At 39.4% G+C, this 20,471-nt stretch overlaps 1 protein-coding gene across 1 annotated transcript in view; it reads right to left on the bottom strand.

The window, feature by feature from the left end:
• Positions 1-17,533, bottom strand: part of LOC139711268 (FERM, ARHGEF and pleckstrin domain-containing protein 1-like) — a 135,468-nt gene extending 117,935 nt beyond the window's left edge. Inside the window, exon 1 of the mRNA XM_071623178.1 lies at positions 17,413-17,533. The gene's annotated coding sequence lies outside the window, so the exon portion shown is untranslated. The remainder of the gene's footprint in view (positions 1-17,412) is intronic.
• Positions 17,534-20,471: the final 2,938 nt, after the last annotated feature.

Below are 20,471 nucleotides of genomic sequence, written 5' to 3'. Positions count from 1 at the left end.
ACACGGGAGAAAGAAAGAGAGCTGTGAAACAACCGTAACAGATTCTAACTGAACATTTAGGAGGAAATGTGACTAAATGTCAAGATATTTACGGCATTCCTGAATGTCAATGAGTTATCAAACAATAGAATCCTTTGGAGACTGCAAAAACACTGATTGCAGTCATCTGAATATCATCGTGGGTGAGAGCCTTTGTGTGGGTCTTCATCTTCAAGTATCCTCGATTTCACAATGTTTCCATAGCAACATATGATATCAAACCTCAATTCTGCCCACAATCGATAAAGGGCAATGCCTTTGGACAAAGCATGATCCCAAACAATTGAAGTAAATTGCAACATGTTGATGTAATGGGGTGAAATGTTCATGGTTCTCTTTAAAAATGAAGCAAGAAAATAGATGATAACGCTCACTCAGAAGCTTCAATGCTATGGTGGCAACTTCAGAGTACCTGTGGAAAAATATGCTATACTGTAGGCAACCTACTTGATCTACCAAATATCATACACAACACTATGATACAGTGTACACCTAGGTTTCAGGAAATTCACTCATTTATGCACAAACACATTCACAGTCTCTGCTAATTCAGCCATCACCAAGATTTTTACTGTCTCTGATGAGTATTTTATGCAGGGTAGATACATTCTCCTAGAGCTCAAGAAGCACTACCTGCTAGATCACAGAACTTGTTTAATAGCACACTGCATATCCCAATCTCCAGCTTTGTTGCGTGGCTATGATGCTGCTCTGGCCAGGCTAACTTCCTTTCTTTTCCCTGCACATCACGCACACACACACACACATTGCCCACCAACCTTAACTCCGCTCCCCCAACATAATGAGAGAGTGGTGCAAGGCGGAGGTGGCAGCGGCGGTGGAATGCTTTGCCAACCTGTATAGTGCATAATATGGCAAGGAGGCACCTCATCCCTTGCTCCACTCACGCCCACTTAATATTTCTGGTGAGGGTTCGGCTCACAATCCTTGGCAAGGCACGGCGCTGTGCAGCGCGGCAGGCACTGACAGAAATTCCATTTCGGGAGAAATCTGAGTCAGTGGCCCACTGGGGGGGGGGGGGGGGGGGGGGGAGGAAGATGGCAACAGGTGCCAGTCTGCTAAGCAGAATGCCAGGAAAGGACATTTTTAGCAACGCTCTTCCTCCCCAGCACAGGGCTCGCACATACATGCACATGAGCGTGAAGGGCGAGGGAAGAAGGAACCCCATAATGTGTGTATGTTGGCAGAAGAGCAACCGCTGGGGTGCAACAATTCTTATCCGTGTCGGACGTTCAGCTATCACATGCATACAGTGCAATGTGTCAACTACATGTAGGACCCTACGAGCGAGCATTCATTGTGAGGCAAGTGTGCTATTTGTGGTGTGCAGTCAAGCTTTTCCAGACAAAGGTTACTTCTGCATCAATGCTGTAACATGACAAAAATGAGTTCCTTGCACAGATATCCTTTACACACACAGACATGATCTACTAAAATCCATGAAGCAAAACTCCAGGGTATCTCTGGACATGCTTTCCTTCAGACATCTTTCACCAAAAACCATGAAAAAAATATGATTTTGAATGCAGATTGCATCTATGATGGTCATCATTTCATTACGAGTGAAATCAATTCAACGTCTTTAATAGTTCACTACTTTCATTGACACTTGTGGTTGTGTCTGTGCACAGTGTATGTTTAAATTCAGTGATATGTAGGCCTTACATGCACGGGTCACTTTATATCTATGATATGCCTCAAGCCCTTCATTTGAATGTTGTAGCCAACAATGCTGCACAACCAGTCAAATCAGAAAAAAAAAATCAGAAAAAAAACAACAACTTCAGAAATAGCAAAGAAATGCACTTGGGAAGTTCATCCAAATTCTAACACAGAAATTGTCACGATGCGGACTCTGAAAGAGTAGAGGTGGGGGAAACGAGAGAGAAATGCTGCATATATATCCACAAAATTTAAAAGTTAAGCTACTGTCGCCACTATGGACTACTACATCACAAAGTTAAGCACAATTTGCTAGCTGTGCGCCCAAATTCCCCTCATGCGCCATCTTCATAAAAGATGCACAATTGCGCACCTTTGTACCTGGAGGCGGCTCGCTTTCACGACCCACGGGAGAGGGCCGAAGAAAAGGTGGAGGACCCCCAGAGACGCATGAAGTTGCATCGTCCTGTCATTTACGCACAAAAGGCTGAAGATATGCTAATTAATCAATGTCATTGCTCTCCTTTGGCTAGTCTACAATTTTCAGCCTCTCATTTTCAATATTAGTGTGATACAACTATTTGAATCAGTTATAATCCATGCATGGCTTCAAAGCTGACTCTGTGGGATCAGTATACAGACAAGGAAAAGTTAGTCAAAGCTCACATCAAGCAGAGTACTACATCCTCACATAAATATGGGCAGTTGGCCAAGTGTCCTACACATCAACTACAATCCCAGGAACCACATTTTTGTGGTTTGGTGCTCAATCTTTTTATTTAAAATATTTTTTACTACAAATTGTTTTATATGGTGTTTTGTGAAGTAGAGTAATGGGGGAAAAACCCATATGAGCCCTCTGTTGTTTATCTGTTTCAGTTGCTGAAGTTTCAAAGACCACTCAATACCAAAATTTAAACCTGATTTTTAAATTGGCAAAACTTTTTAAAAGATTTCAGGGTCTGAAAATATCATTTTGTGAGGATTTAATGAATCTAACCAATACCATCTTTACCTTTCTATACAATATACTGTATGACATGGAGTAAAATTTAGAGGTTGTCACGAGGTCAAGATTATTTTCTGGAGCAAAATTATCCCAGGATACCGAAAGGAAAGGGAGGGGGACATACTGGACAAAATCAGCATTACGTAGACTGTCTGTCTCAGGGATGAGTTGACCCGGGATATACTGGTCGGTAATCCATCTTTGCCAATGGGTGTCTTGTAAAATTCAAAAGTTTCCTGGGGGATACATCGTAATGTGTATAATGTAGGAGTTCCTACCACAAGAGAGGGATGCACAACAGAATACTGATCAGACGGGCAGAACTGATCCGATACCCCTTTCACACTGGTCAACCCTCAAGTCCATGGGTTTACTGTGGTGCATGCACTGAATTTTTTGAGTCTGAAATGTCCCATCTGATTAACTCAGTTTGAAATGTGCTAAAAAATGAATAAGAATTTGAACACAGTTTACCCTTCTCTACCCCATCCCCATCTCCACCCTGGGTACTCTCTGGAGCTAAAGACACATTCGACAGGAGATTTCACTCTGAAATGGCGAGACGTCAATGATTCCCCACACCCTGCCTCTTTATGGCGAGGGGTGCACTGCCGCCCTGTCACTGCTCTTGAAGGGGTGTGCGAAGAGGGACTGGCTGATATTGGAGGATATTCTTGTGCTTGTCAGTTTCATCCAGGCTTCACAGCATTTCAGTCTGAAAGGTGGGCGGGGAAGTTCATTGCTGGTAACAAGGAGAGCTGCAAGGTATTCCCCTTAATCACAAGTCATTCGGTGGGAACCAAAGCTGTGATCTGAAAGGGGTGTCAGGCACCACATTTTGTAAACAGAGACAAAACATTCATCTTTTCATCTTGCAGAACAAGTTAGGACCGTGACAGAAAGACAGGGGGATGGCTTGCAGCTATTTGTAATCATTGCACCAACTCTGCTCATTACAAAGAGTCAATGGAGCTGATGTCACCTGGGTGACAATGGTACTTGCCCCTGGCATGTGGATCTAATTCCTGCAAATGTAATTCCATAGTTTCTTTAAGGTAGCTCTGCAAAGCCCTAAAGAAAGAGACAGAGAAATTCAAATACACCATATATTTGCTACGGAGAAATCACTGCTCATATATCTAACATCTTCTCTATCAATGTATTCCTTCTTCCATCCAGGCCATTAATCTGTGCAGTAAACTTACTCATAAAATTCTGGCTCCTGCATTTGCTTTGATATTGAAAATCCCCAATTTTTAATGTAGGACTACATGTAGCAGCCCTGCAAAATTGAATAAATGCAATCTCAGGGCACTTCCAATGACATGAAAGAAAAGATAACATTAATAGCATGCACAAAATGTAACCCTCTGTAATTTGGTGCCATCACAGAGTAATCATGATGGTTTGGCCATATCTTTTTACCTTCTCCGCCTACAGAACGCCTACAGAACGTAATTACCAAATACATGGCACTAATGGAATTACAGTGTAGGCCTACTTGTGAGTCATGGCATTATGCTAATACACAAAAGACACTCATTGCATGAATAAACTGTGTGGGGAAAGTCTACATAGGAACACTCATAACATCCAGGTGTAGGAAGATCTCCTTTGAATGCAACTGCTATGGCTCCAAGAACGCCTCAAACATACAACTACAAGAGTTATTGGTTCAGTTTATAGGTGCAAAAATCAGCTATACAGTAGTTCACACATGGTCAAAAGAACTCACTCGTCTGCAAATGAATTGCTTTAAATCTCTGAACTGTGCATGCCTAAACAATGCCTGGAGCATGACAAGGGCCCAATTTCACAAAACTTGTAATCATTTGAATAACAAGAATAACAAGACAACACACGGCATTTGTATGCACAATACCACTTTAATATATTGCTTTGCATGTTCGTTTGCACTTTTCATCAGGAAACTGTAAAAGACTGCCAACAGATTAATATTCTTAGACTCCCTCCCCCCCCCCAAAAAAAAAAAAAATGTAGCTAAAACCTGTAGTCAAAAGCTTTATCACAGAAGAATAGTAATTTGCCTTTAAAATAAACAGTGGTGCAGCCTTGTACCTCAGTGTATGGTATGACAGTATTACAAGAGAAAGATTTGGCACTGCCTAAAATGATCAGTAGGCCTACAAGTGTATCTCTTCAACATGTACAATCTTGTACCTTTACACCGTATCATACATTTGCCGAACGAAAAAAGAAAACATAATGTAGGCCTACATCCTTCATTTTGTTTACTCGTTAACATGAAAGCACCTGGTCCCTGTCGTTTATATGATCAAAAAGTTATACTCCTTCCAACTCCACCCCCACCCCGAAAATCAAGAAAATCAAGGAAATTTATGAGTATCACAAAAATATGCAGACTGTTTACAGCCTGATAAGAGGCTTCAAAGATAAAATAGAGGAAATAATGTGCAATTTGGAATGGAATTTGTGATGCACAAACCACAAGATTGGAGAGCCCAGTGAATTGTGTCAAAACATCAACACCTGAGGTCAAAGGCCAAGAACACCCAGACATTCTCCTGGAGTTACAGACACACTGACATACACACATACACACACACACACACACACACACACACACACACACACACACACAAACAAACACACATCCTACAACAACACACATACCACACACACACTTACTCACTCACACACATGTGCATGGCATGCATGTACACATCTTGAGTATCTTGTGTGTACATGTACCTGGCAAGATGCTAAAACGGGAGTTTTCTTTCCTCCATCAACTCCATGGGAGACGAAGGGGGAAATTATGGGCCGTTGCGGTGGCAACAAACTACAACCTCCCCTTTTATGGAAGTCATGTTGGGATCTCGACCCCTTCTAACCTCCATGCTGGGTGAAGGGGTGGGGTGGGGGGGGGAGGGGTCACTGTCTGTCTGGTCTGTAAAGGAAGTGCCATGTCTGAAGGGATGAATGATACTGATGTGCATGTCAGGCTGATGGAAAACAATGAACAGTGTGGCAGGGTGAGCAAAGTCTTGCACTCCAAACTAGTTTACTGTAACACAAGATATTTTCGCTGCATGAAATTTTCGCAAATTGGAGCCAACGGCCTATTTTGCAGCATGAAATTTTGGCGAGTTGCCTCTCAATGCATAGGCCTTTAGTGAAGACAAAAACTTTCATGTGCATTCTAATTTCACGAATCTTGGCTCTCGCAAAATTCTTGAAATTAAAATGCACGCGAACATTCCTCATTTTACAGTAAACCATGGAGCTGCTACTCCACAGTAGAACTCACTCACTTGCCAATGACAAGCAGATTGTCCCTGGCAATATCAAAGTAAATCTGTGAAGCTCCTCTAGCCATATGGGGCAAGTGATTGTTTAGATTAATAAAGATTGAAAGGATAGACAGATTGGAAATATTGTGCCTGACAACTGATAAACACCAATTACACAAATATCACTGAGAAGAGCTCCAGTAGCAGTACACCTACATAATCTCAATAACACAATGAAATGTTGTTGTTGTTGTTGTTTGTGTGCATGTGTGTGTGTGTGTGTGTGTGTGTGTGTGTGTATTGAGTGTCACATGGTTGAATAAGATGATTCCCATGTACATGTAGGCTACCCATAGTCTTCCTGAATGGACTAGCATTATAACTGAAACCAACTGCAATTAAAAAGGGACAATTTCCTTCTTAAACTTACCCATCGAGCAGATGAATATTTGTATTCAAAACAAAAGAGAGTTTGTAATTTGATTGTTTGAAACGTTGCCAATCTAAAGAGGGATCTTCCTGTACAGCTCCCAGTCATCATACTGATGTCTTCTCTCCCAAGAATTTTATGAGAGAAAGCATCACAGACTTGAGGGATTGTCTTCTGATTTGTGGTGTGTTTTTGTTGGTTTTTTTTAGATACAAAAACCATGATTTCTATTTCTATACCTGGCTTTGTAGAGCTTTATTACTGACATCATTCTTGCACTTGTGTAATGTTATCTGCAGATGGGTAGTTTAGAATATGAAAATAGACCTACATAAATACACCATTGCAGCACTTCCCTTTAACTAAAGATGAAGGTAGACACTGAGTATCAACAGAAGTTTTTACATTGTGGAATACGAACTGGATGCTTATTAGTATGACTACAAAGCTAGATGACTGCAAGACGTGTAAATTCTTCTCCGCTGAAGAATTATATGGACTCGGCTCGTGATTTACTGATAATGCCTCATTTTCAGAAAATAACAAAAATAAGCTACAAAACCTGTCAAATACCTCTAAAGGTAGTTGCAAAAAAAAAATGAATAAAATGAGAGAGAGAAAAAAAAGAGGACAAAATGGGATGCCTTTGTCTACTGCCCTGGGGGATGGAAGATTTTGACAAACAAGCAACAGCAAATGGGCTTTGGCAAAAGAGGAGGGACAATTGTTTGGGAGCTAAACAGAATACAATCTCTTCTTCTTCAATACGGAGCACATACCTATCTGGTTAACACACAGGCTAAACTACCGTAACACAGAAAGACTTGCAACTTTAAAGGGAAGAGATGAATATGGCACTAATTGTAAGCACTGTGTTGATACTGAGTAAACTAGGTCTATATGTACAATTGTACATGTAGGCTAATGTACAATACCCTGTACACAACCCATACTACTCTTGCAGTCACGTCAAAGACAATTTGTTCTTGGCAGGGGTATAGTCTTCATGTAAATTTCATTTATGACATATTTCATTTGATGACATTTTTGGAAAGGGTGGTTAAAACTAATAGTCCTATGAGGCATACACTTGTATGCATGTAGATCCATCTCAAAATGAACTTCATAATGGCAAACTACACTACACATGTAATCAAATAAACTTTGAGTTCACAAAATATTCACCTCTACTTGTCCTCTTGACATCGTATCATGTGTACATACATGTGTAACCTATAATTTTCACTTACAATATTGCTTACAATGTATAAATCAACAACTCGCACACTTCCATGGATCAGTGCGCTAGAACTTGAAGTACAAGTCACGAAATTCATACAAGTTCAGGGGCCTGTTTCATGAAGATGTTTTTAATACAGTTCTTGTACATTGCAGAGATAGCAAATTGCACACCAGAGCTGCAGTTTAAAGGACAAATTCACCTTCATAGACATGTGGGTTGAGTGAATGCAGCAATATTAGTAGAAGACATCAGTGAGAGTTTGAGGAAAATTGGACAATCCGTTCAAAAGCTATGAATTTTTGAAGTTTCTGCTCAGTCACGGCTGGATGAAAAGACTAAGTAAGCTTGTGATGTCACATGAGTACAACGATATAAAGAAAGAATAAAGAAAATTCAACATATTTCCATTTTTCTTGCATAACAAAAGAACACTCGACTTCTCTCTTTCAGAAGGCAGGGGGAATAATATTACCCTTAACATACGTCAGTAGCAAGTCGAAGAAATGTGCACTTTATTCAAAAAGTAAAGTCTTGTGAAATTCTCTTTTTATTTTCCTTATATAGTTGTACGCATGTGACATCATACACTGTAGTAGTCTTCTCATCCAGCAGTGACTGTGCAGATACTTAAAATATTCATAACTTTTGAACGGATTGTCCGATTTTCCTCAAACTTTCACTGATGTGTTCTACTAATATTGCTACATTCTCTCAATCCTAATGTATATGATGGTGGACTTGTCCTTTAAATAATACAATGACAGCAGCCGGGAAGCACCCAATAAGCTCTGAGTTTCAGAGTAGTTGCCAAGGTGCCTGCAATAAATACATCTTGTCACAGTTGCAGACATTTGGCACAGGAGCCCCAGAAGAGATACACATACTATTTAAATGTACTACAGCCTCCATTCATCCAATACATACACATATATGTAGAAATCACAAAGATGGGATTTTTATGTCTCTAACCTACAAATGTACACCTGTATCTAAAGACTATTATAAAAGAAAAGCTGCCCATAAAAATGGGGCGACCGATTGTATCACTGTACATCAGCAAGTTCTTCACACCATATTGTAGCATACAGTAGGTCAAGGAGCAATACATTACAGAAGTGACGGAAAAGGAAGGAAAAAGGGTTCTTCTCGCCAAATCCCTTTATCATCTTATCCCTATTCTTATCCTCATTGTCTTCCACTGGTCCGCTATTGTCCAGGAGATATGACCTGGAATTCGATAGTCTAATCAGCTGATTATCACTGAAGGCAGGCTCAAAGTTCAGACAAGACTATGCAGGCATACCATGTGCAGTGTACACAGCATTGCCAATGTGCACTGTTTGCAGTTGTGCATTGTTAATTGTGGTTTACTGGCATTGCTAACTCCAGCACCCACACAAATATAGAGTACCTGGTACAATTGTAGATACTGTATATTGTGTATCAGCCCATTATACATTCCAGTCGATCATTTATCAACCATTTTCTACTCCCAGGGCAGATCTGTCAACGCCAGTTGGTGTATTCACATGGACAGGGGAATGATGGGGTATTTCATGTGGTATTTCAAAACATGACCACAAAACACACTGTGAAATACAATGTGAAATCCATCGCAAAACACCATGGTATTTAGGGTGGCAATTCAACCTTAACATAAACTAAATGATTCATGTAAAATGAAATTTTCATGAATTGCCGCTGGCATTCAATGCCCATAGTGCAGACAAAATGTTTCATGTGCATTTTAATTATGCCAATATTGGCTCTTGCGATATTTGCAAACTTATGCAAGCAAATATTCCTCACTTTACAGTACTCTATGAATTCCCTTACATTGCACTGACAACATTGTGTTTGATTACAACATTTATGCTGTGGAGTTTATGCATAAAAAGCTATTCTTTTTCTTTTTTTTATAGGGCTGCTAAACATTTGTAGGAGCTGCAAGGGTACATGTGCCTACAAATTGTATACTAATGACTCCTGTACTAGATGTGATGCAAGACTCCATACAAAATGACTTGTTCAACAACAGAATATACACAATGGTAAAAAAAATTCCACACCTGGCATTGTGCTGGGCACTTTTCTCCTGTCACAGACAATACACATAAAGAGTTCTCCACACTCCAAAACCAGCAACAGAAAAAAACAAATAGTAAAAATAAAGGCTAATTGTCATACGCGCACAAAAGAGTGACAGGTACGCTGTAACTCTAGACGTCATTTGAGCTGGCAATATCTAATCCCAGGTCCCAGCAAAAATCCGCTGGTGTAACATGACCTTCGCAGTTGGCACTTCACAAGTTTATTGCGTCCTAAATCTCTCTGGTTACTCTCAAGACAACAAGTGGGCCTGAAAGCAAAGGCACTGCCTGCAACATGACAGCATTCCCTGCACGGCTACAGAAAGACCCGCAGACTGCAATAAAACATGTCCACAAAGACAAATGACGGTAAAAATTTCCAAGGCCAGGGCTGTAAGGGAGACTTTCACTGAGCTGAATGTGATCCTTGGAAATGGCGGCACAAATGTATACATACATGTACAATGCATACCAACAGAATGAGATCACTGCATTGCAGCTTTATGATATAGGCCTACAACGTACAGTTGTACAGTGTATGTACATGCTGTGAGCACGCAGAGTGTAGTACCGATAAGATGAACAATGGCTTCTATAGTTGTACTGCACCGTTCTGCGTTGCATAAAGTGCCCCACAGTTCAAAACTGAATGCACAGTGTGCATTATCCCAAGTGCTCGGTTGTCAGACTTACAGAGGTACACGTAACAAGACTGTAGCTGGTTAAAGTAGATGACATTTGTGTGTGATTATACAATACCTTGCTGTACACTGATCACTTGCTACTTGTACCAGGGAGATAGGGCCTTGCTGCTACAATCCACATCATTCCTCTACGCTCTAGTACATTTCACATCAACACTTTATACAAGTTGAGAGCAGCCACTCACAATAGTGGACAGTCTCTGTAAAATCTCAAAACCAGCTACAACAATTGTATGCTGCGAGTACCATACGCCTGCTTTCCCTTGTGCTGCACTTCCATTGAGTTTAATTTTCTCACACAGCTTTATATGATGGTGTACATGGGCCCAGAATGTTGTATACTGTAGTTGCTAAAAGGTGCAGTGAACTCTTGACACTAGAGGTCATTGAACTTTTGCCACAAGGAACTCTTTAGAAGGAAACATGATCGGCATCCCCTCCTCCTTGGAAGTTATACACTGTAGACTTGACAGGTAGAATCGGTTTCGACAGGAGACTTGTAAACAACCAACACAGTCATACTTTATCAAAACAACGTCAAAATTCTCATAATCAGAGTAACAGGGCTGCCAACATTTCCATAACAGTTCAGGAACATTCCAAAGAGTGATGTGGGGGATACCCCCATGTTACATCTACAGTGGTATCTCATTCCACCTCCCTGATTGGACAAACAATTCCTGAATCAGGCAGACCTATATTGTATGTGTTCTCTCATCTATGCATAAGGCTGCGTTCACATAGAAGTATACTATTCGGGTATTCGGGCTCGTTTTTCGAGGGCACGCGAATAGCTTGAATCGAACGATAGGATTTCCTCACACCGGTTCACATAGGAGGGCACTATTCAAATGTATGAATAGCTGCGAAAAGTATAGCAAAGTGGGAATCGAGCTTGTTCGATTTTCTTGCAGAGTATACCGTCTCTCGTTTATGAAATAATGACAATTTTGGTCTGGATTTGCCCTTTAGCAAAAATAAGCATGTATACTGACATTCTGATGCAGTTTAGAAATTGTTAATAAGATTTGCTGCGATGTAGGAGGAAGAAATCCTCACTACATGAGATGGTGAGTTGACGGTGCGGGTGATGGTGTATTCGGTGCTCGAATAGCGAATACCGAGCACCGAATACCGAATACCGAATACCGAATACTTCTATGTGAACGCAGCCTAAAGGAAGACTACTGCAAAATCAGGGAGACTTGGTGACTCTGCAGTAAAACCTCTGTATTTTGTCTACAGTTTGGAAAAAAAAAGCATCTTGTTGAGATAAAATTGCAAACACATGGACGCAATGCCACCAAATGCAACACTGGCATGTGAAGAAGTCCACACATTGGATAGGCATGTCTACTCAGTATTAACTCTCTACTGAAGAAAGACAAAATTTGACATATTTTGCATAGATTCAATTTACACCACACCTACAGCAAACATGTTTCACTTCCAGAGATTCAGCAATTTACAGTCACCTAAACTGTGGAAAGAGTTGAGTTTGTTGTTGTTGTTGTTGTTGTTGTTTTTTTTGGGGGGGAGGGGTGGGGGGGATTTGCAATGAGACCCATGACATGTCACAGAGCCTTTTCATTATCATTTTTTTTTTTCATTGCTCGACCACTCAAGAAAACATGACCATCTGTCAAATATTTATGATAATCACAACTTGTATGAGTATGCATACAGTACATGCGTACATACATTAATGCACGGTCAATAGCAGCAATCAATAGTATATTAATGAAACTTTGAGATCATTTGACCTTTGATAGAACCACTGACACAAAGTGCCAAGTAATCAAATCAAAACCAATGCAAGCACAGAAAACTGCACGCTGCCCACATGGGAAAATGGAAATGGGACAAATGACCATGACGAGGAACAAGAGGGGCAGGGCAGGCAAAGGAATAATTACTCCAGGACCATAAATAGCAACTGACCATCTGATCGATTCACCACCTGCATCAGGCCGCATGACAGGGGACAGTCCATGCACGCCCAGAAAGAAAAAACAACAACAAAACCTCTTAATGTTTGAAGGGAAAACCACAAATGCAAATGTATGCACAAATTACCCTTGTCACATCTGTACTGGTGAAATTGTATTACAGTAGACTGTTCCAACAAATCAAGGGTTTGCCTGATTTGCTGAGGCATTTTCTGCTTGGGCCACTATTGTCAATCATGCTTTAATTGTTGTGTACTGTAGGCCCATTGCATGCTCTCTTTTTTTTTATTCAATATTGTTATTACGTTTTCCTTCAACAAATATCAAGCATACGGTAGAAGATGATTTGACCAGAAGTGGGAGAAACAAACCACTTTTTTAATATATAGTACAAACTGATCTTGTATACAATGACATAATATAAAGAACTTATGTATGACTTTCTTTCAATGAAACGAAGCATTGAATATTATATCACTATGGCAGTATAAAAGTGGGGGCTTGTCTTTGAAAGTCATGTGACACTAATGTTGCTTCCATGAAACATTATATTTAGGAGCCTTTCAAATGTTACAGAAATTACATTAGTACTGTACAAGTTTTATGCAGGTATGTACATCATTGTGAATTGGCCTCTTCTATTTTTACTTCAGCAAGTCCTGGATCTGTCTGCCAGTGATAAAAAGGGGGGGGGGGGGGGGAATGAGAACACACTTGTACAATGTAAGGTTCTAGATTACAATGTAAGTGTACAAAGAAAAACAAAAATGAGATAATTATCACTTGCAACCACTGGGGAAAATATGGCCAGGGTATTTATCTCTCTCCTCCTTCTCTTTCATATCCAGTACAATTACCAAGTCTGTCATATTTGCTCAGTTTTACAGCACTCACTTACAATGTACATTGTATTTCCTGCTTCTGTTTTGCAAATTTTACTCAAAGCTGATTTTGACTGGTTGATTGCGAAGTAATTATATGCACAGCTGTTAAACTGGTTCATTACAAAATGTACAGTATGTCAATAGTGACAAGACATACATCTGTACAATTGTGTATGCACTAAACTAAGCAAAGACAACAGGCCAACAATATTACCTATTAAAGAGAGTTTCTGATGACCTTTCACAACCAAAACTAAAGATGACATCATAACATCTGAATGATATAAATGACAACAAAAGAGGCTTTTTGCACTTGATGTAGTGGTTATGATGCTCCTTATGTTTGTAATATATGTACTACAATGGAAGTGAGGTATCATCACCCACAATACATGTACATCTGTATCTCATTTATCATGACTGTTAAAGACAATAGTTGGATATTAGCTACACATTTATGTAGCAGCCTGGGCTTAGCCTGGCTGCTATGCCACTGACAGTTTTTTGTTTTTTGTGGGTTTTTTTGAGGGGGGGGGGGGGGGGAATTACATACGACGGAGAAGGAAAAGGTATGGAAGCTCAGATTCCTTCAATGTTAGCTACTTAAACTGGAACAATGTGAAACAAAAAAAAATCTCTGTAGACTACACTAAGATTTTTAATATCGAACCAATTCCTGAATTTAATACACTGCATGTAACCGTGTATGTGTATACTGTACTTGTACGTCTACAGAAACCACTGGATAAGCAACTCAAAATCAGATGCAGCTAATTTCTAGTATCCTCTTGACTCACCGTGAGTAACTCGCCAACTTCCCACTGGAAGGCCAATGGGCCAGGAGCCATCACCTCAGCATCATGTGCACACATTTGTACTGCACAAGTTGACATATATTATGATAGTCTGTACACTGCAGACCACATTTTAGTGACAAATCCCTCCTGTCTGAACTACACATTGTGCACTAGCATCACCTACAAGCATTGTGATGAAAGATGTACAATGAACTGCTCTGAATACTACTCCTTTCCTACTTTTAGTGTTCTGTGAAGGTTACATGACAGCAAGTTCTACACATAACCCAAAGGAAAATATGCATGATCCTGTATCTTACTAGTAGAAACCAAGGAGTACACTTCAATGAAAGTTTCCATAAAGTTTGGTTCTCATGCCAACCGATTCTTGGCAGAGTATCTTAGCAACATTGATGCAGCAACTGCCGACAACAAAATACTGACATAACGAGTGAGACACAAAGACACACACTTAAAAAAGAAACAAAAACATGAGAAAACATCAAATTCATTATAACAGAAAATCTCTGGTAACATGTTCCTAGCACCACCAGTGGGCCTAATGACATCATGACAAGATTTGATCAGTACCTTATTTAATGCACCAGAATACAGTGTGTTCCTTTGATTTGCTTTTTAAACAAGGATCCTTAAACATTTACATGTAACAAGCAAGTTCCCTGCCAGACTTCATAAGTGGGCAAGTGGGCAACTGGGCAAGTGGGAGAGTGGCTTTGTAGTATCCTGCATTGTTTAATTTGCTCATTTGGGCTTATTGGGTCAGCCTTTTCAGACCTCTGTAGTCAACATCATGACTCACAAACACAAAATACACTTAATACAAATTATGTGTGCAAATGCTTTCTTTTTTGCAGTATTAAAAATCTAAATCTAATGATTAAAGGGTGTGTAAAGTTCTGGTCGAGGTAAGGATTTAGCTTTTAACGTTTTGCGAGATATTCAGAAACTACTCTATGAGATGTCAAAGAGCATGCAATTCTAAGGGGTATCACAAGTTTATTTGATGAAAATCAGTTTTGAAATGGCTGAGATATCCAAAAAAAGATGAAACAAAGAGATCCCAATATTGCAATAAAAGGCGTGGCCTGTCGCCTTTTATTACTATCACATTTTTGGATATACTCAGCCATTTGAAAACCAATTTTCATCAAATAAACGTTGAATCCTTCTTAAAATTACATGCTCTTTCATATTTCGTAAGAGGTTTCTCATTATCTCACTTAAGAATGTTCAAAACATGAATCCCCATCTCAACCAGTACTGGTGTACTGTACAGTCCCTTTGAAAGTCCAGTTCATGCAGGGCCAAGATGTCATGTACACAAACTTATCATAGTATAAAGTGTACCGGTACAGAATATTAAAAAATCATAATAATAATAATAATAATAATGGCATCCAAAAGGACATACAGTGTAATCTCCATCAGGAGTATTTTGGAAGGGAAGCTACCATGTACCAACATTCTTTATTTTGGTCTTCAGGCATTCTATGCCTGCCCAGCCCTCTTCCAAGGCTTGCTTGAGGACATGTACAGTGTATTATACTACAGTTAATAATGCAGAGCTACTGTACTTCCTAGTTGGTAGGTTGTCTTTCGGGCATGGTATACTACATCGGTACATGTAGTATGTACTGTAAAGCATTCACCTACACACTTTTTATTGCATGTTACAACCACAACAGGAGTGACCAAATCAAACCATTTGAACACTTACAGTTAAATGATATAATATAAAACCTAATTATATAAAAAAGGCTGCTATTGTGCTAATCTATAAACATATTTCTTCTTCATTCTGCTGAACTCTGCTCAACACTGCAGGATAATGATAAAAATTATTTTAAAAAAATAAAATCTAGTTCAATGCTTGGTCTACAAATAATGTACCAGAGAACTACATGTACAATGTATCAATTTTTAATGTGAATAAGATATGCATTTTTTTTTTTTACTTGATATGCTACAGTTTGTCTACTTATAATAACAAGCAGTCACGAATACGTTGATCTTTGCTTTCCATAGATAAGTTCTTCTTAAAGATTTGCATAATCTAAAAAATAAATCCCAGAAGTATCTGACAAGCTACAAATGTAGTCACAACGGCCCGAATTCACGAAGGTGGTACAAATGAAACCATGGTTTAAACCATGGAGTGCCAAGTGTCGCACGGAATATTTCATTACAAAATTGGTCATTTCGTCAACAAAATGACTGTTTCATTAACGAAATTTTAAAATGTTGTCATTTTGTAACAAAATAATCATTTCATCGACGAAATGACTGATTTCGTAGTGAAATATTCCATGCGACACTTGGCGCTCCATGGTTTTTGTCCATGGTTTAAACCATGGTTTCATTTGTACCACCTTCGTGAATTCGGGCCAGTATGTATGTTTTAGTTGTACGTAAAATGTATGTGACATATATACAATGTAGTTTATAAATGCAAACTGATTTGTGTAAAGATGAAGCTGCAAGTCCTGTATATTGACATGCTCATGGCATGCACTGATTTTCTAACCAACTGATTATTATGGTTCTTCGACCCTACTTGGAGTTTGCTTACGACCCAGGTACAGCAGCTCTCTTACATATGATATGTAGCTTTGTGTTACGACTGTAAAAATGCCCACAGCAACACAAGAAACCTGTACTGGTACAAGCCCAGTTTGGCAGCTATTGCTACAAATTTGTCTTGGGAATGTTCAGGAGTTATACTATTACTAGACCTCTATGTATGTTGAGGCCTGGCCTGTGTGAGTGTAGACGATAAAGTGTACTGTCCTGTTGGCCTCACAATGCACAAGTCAACAGGCTACAGTACTGTAGTGGGTGGGTGGTCAGTCGTTATCCAGAGTCGAGAACAGTCACCACAACTGAACTAATTTGAGAAATAGAAAATCTAAGCTGTCATGCGGGAAAGATCTGAAATGTCTGAAGAATATAAAATTAATAACATGAGTGATCATTGTGAGAATCTTCCCTAAATGTCTGCTCTTCCATGCAACACACATGCGATCTTGTCAACAGAATGGAAGAGAGAGAAAGAGAGACATTAAAAAGAAAAGAAAAAAGATCGAATGTCTCTTCTACTGACATGTCGCGGCGGCGGTGCTGCCTGCTGTACGCTTCACCGAGGACACACGGCAGGGAACCCCGTGCGCTCAACGCACTACCTTACCTCCACTTGTTTTATCACTTGATTAAATCTGAGCTGAAATACGCACCCAACATCGCGTTTGAAATACACTCTTTATCCATAACAGACTGATTGGTCATACTTACTGGACTAGCTGTGATATCCGTCAAGTCCTGATTCCAATTAAATCCAGTGAAAATGTTGATTACAGCGAAATTTTTGCCCAAATATTTCTCCTCCCGTCAAAGAGTCCGTCTCTCCCCGAGCACCTTTCGCCGTAGATAAATGGATCAGCAAACTTCAAGCAAATTCCTTGGATGGACCAACAGAGGGCGTACTACAACTTCTTGCCATTCAATTTGCTAGTGCTTCCTTCACGAAGTGTCTTTTATCGTCGCGGCGTCCGCGACCTCTAACAATTTAAGATTTTAGTAGGGGGGAAAATAGTATACCTACCTGAAAATTATTGTATAATCCTGGCATGTTGGGTTTTTTACATCACCAGAATTTAATTCCCGAGTTGAAAATCCACATTTCGTTTAGAAAAAAAATGTGAGAAGGTGTCGTTCTCTGGGTAGATAAGATATATTATACTGTAATTTTGCACAATGGACCAAGTGGCAGATTTGGGTTTAGAGAGTACAATTATTATATTTGCGCGGAGTAAAGCAATTAAAAAACAAGAAGAAAAATGGACAGAAGAATTTAGGATTATCAAGACATTTTGTTTCAATTTTTCTGAAAGCCACTAAGTAACGTGACAGTGAGCAGGAGCCTGGAACTAGTTTTCATATCCTTTTGACAGTGTAGGCACATCACAGGTCATACATGCTCTTTATGCGTTTAGCCTAGTAAAGTTAAATTTTCCCATCTTGTTTTGTTTTCTAACTTTCAAAAGAACGAGTTATACACGAGATAAAAGAAAATCTAAAACAAAAAGACCTGCCGCATATTCTTCCTTATCACTGGAAATTATTCCCATTCTCTAATCCATGAAGATTGTTGAAAACATTATCCATCATAAACAACAAAGTGTTCTTCTTTCTTGAACTCAAAATCTTATACCCTTATTATTATTGAGTTATTAAATAGATATCGGATACCATCAGAAACAAGAAGGAATCATAATCATTTCATTCATTGCATATACAGTACAACCACAATGTTCTTGTGAGACACAAAATTGGTCACTATAAGCACTTGACTATAGCCAAGCCATTCTTTAGGTTTAGGTTCGAGCACCTTTTGTCAAAGGAATTTTTTGTTGTTCTTTGCAGGGGCCGCTGAACCAGTGCAACCCGAAATAAAAAATGGCTTGTGAAAAAAAAAAAGCCGAATGAACAGAACAGAATAAAACAAAAATAAAACAAAAAGGGGGAAATCGGGGTAAATCACATACAATTCCAAGGCAAGGTTTCATCTTTACATTCTTCCCCGTCAAAGGTGATGGGGTGGGATGGGCCGGGTGGGGCGGCAGGAGTCATTGGGGGTGTGAATGATAGTCAGGGGCGGATCCAGGAATTCTGTAAAGGGGGGGGGGGCGTGACTAATATTTCTGGTGCCACTTCCGGGTTTCATTTCATTTTTTTCTTTTTATTTCCTTTGTTTTTTTCAAAAATTTAGGGGGGGGGGGCGTGCGCCGGTTGCGCCCCCCTCTGGATCCGTCACTGATAGTGACCCCCATCCCGTCCCGAAGGCCCCCTATGCCCCCCCCCCCCCCCCCCCCCCCCCCCCCGAAAAAAAAAAAAGTTTCGCGGCCCCTGCTTTGGGGAATGCATCTTTCTGCTTGAATGTCTTCGAAAAAATATTTGAATCAATTTCAGTTTGGGGTAATTTGGGTATGCTAATTTGGCACAGTTATTATCTTAATACAAAATTGCAGATCTAGAGAGAAGGGGGAAGGAAGGGAGAGCGGGAGGAGGAGGGAGAGAGAGCAAAAAAAGTGGAGTGTAATCAGTCATTAAGTCGCCAAATTAATTGGGTCAAATCAGTAGATTCTCCAACATCTCATTTCCACCATAAATAAAATAACATAAAGTTTAAACGATTTTTAGTTGTTTTAATCTGTCGATAGATATACTCCATGGTTTGAATTATTAATTGAAGATTTCTACTACCCAAACTTTACTAGAATAGTGAATTGATAAAAAAGGGGAAAAACACTTCCCCAACCTCAAATATAACCCTCTCTTCAATTTGAGATTCACAAAGTGGTCAAGAGAATTATTACCTTCAAAACCCACAAAATTCATCCCACCACCCATCTCTGTCTGTCTGTCTGTCTGTCTGTCTGTCTGTCTGAGCTGTTTCTCTCTTTTCTCTCCATCTCCATCATCTATGCAAATTATAATTGTCTATCTGGGGAAAAAAAGGAGGAAAAATATCTCAGAAAGTGGGTATACATGTACTGTTGAATTGTACAATCGATTATGTCACACAAAATTGTATTTGTTTTGGGTGCTGTTCGTTATTCCGAAGGTTCGTTATTCAGAAGGGTCGTTAATCCGAAACACACAAATTCCCCATACCTAGAGGTTCGTAAATCCGAAAATGAAAAAAGGGTTCGTCAATCCGAACATTATTGTGGAGTTATTCTGATGGTTCGTTATTCCGAAGATTCGTTAATCCGAAAATGAAATTCGGAACAATGAACTTTCGGAATAACAAATCTTTGGAATAAAGAGCCTTCGGAATAACGAACCTTCCGAGTAACGAGCTGTAACCTTTGTTTTTGACCCATCACACTGCATTTCCAAAACATTGATTATGCATATTACCGATCGTTCACAAGATGATTATGACCTTACGAGAAATTGCTGAGGTCTGAATATATACCAGCTATATATGAAGAGTTTGTTCGCAAAAACCGATAAGTCCATTTTCGAAGATTTTGAAGTGTGGTCTCTGTCATAAAGTACAAAATAATATATTGGTCACTACATATAAAGGTACATTAATTTTTTGAAGTTATGGTCAAAAGAAGCAAAAATTTTCTTATTATTCTCTCTATTTTTCTTGATCTTTAATCGCAAATATCTCCATTTGGCAAATATGGACTTATCGGTTTTTTTCGAACAAACTCTTCATATGATACCATCTATGATTATTTATTGCTTTTTATCTATTCACCTAGAATATTCATATATTTACTAGTATTCATTCACTTAGTTTAGATTTGCTGTGTGTAAGCACAATGCATAGAATT

This window comes from Diadema antillarum, unplaced genomic scaffold, assembly GCF_040938485.1.
Source record: "Diadema antillarum isolate AM-2024a unplaced genomic scaffold, OU_Dant_1.0 seq00001630_RagTag, whole genome shotgun sequence".
Lineage (NCBI taxonomy): Eukaryota > Metazoa > Echinodermata > Echinoidea > Diadematoida > Diadematidae > Diadema > Diadema antillarum.
Note: the sequence above shows the minus strand (reverse complement) of the source record. Positions and strands in the feature narration are given on the sequence as shown.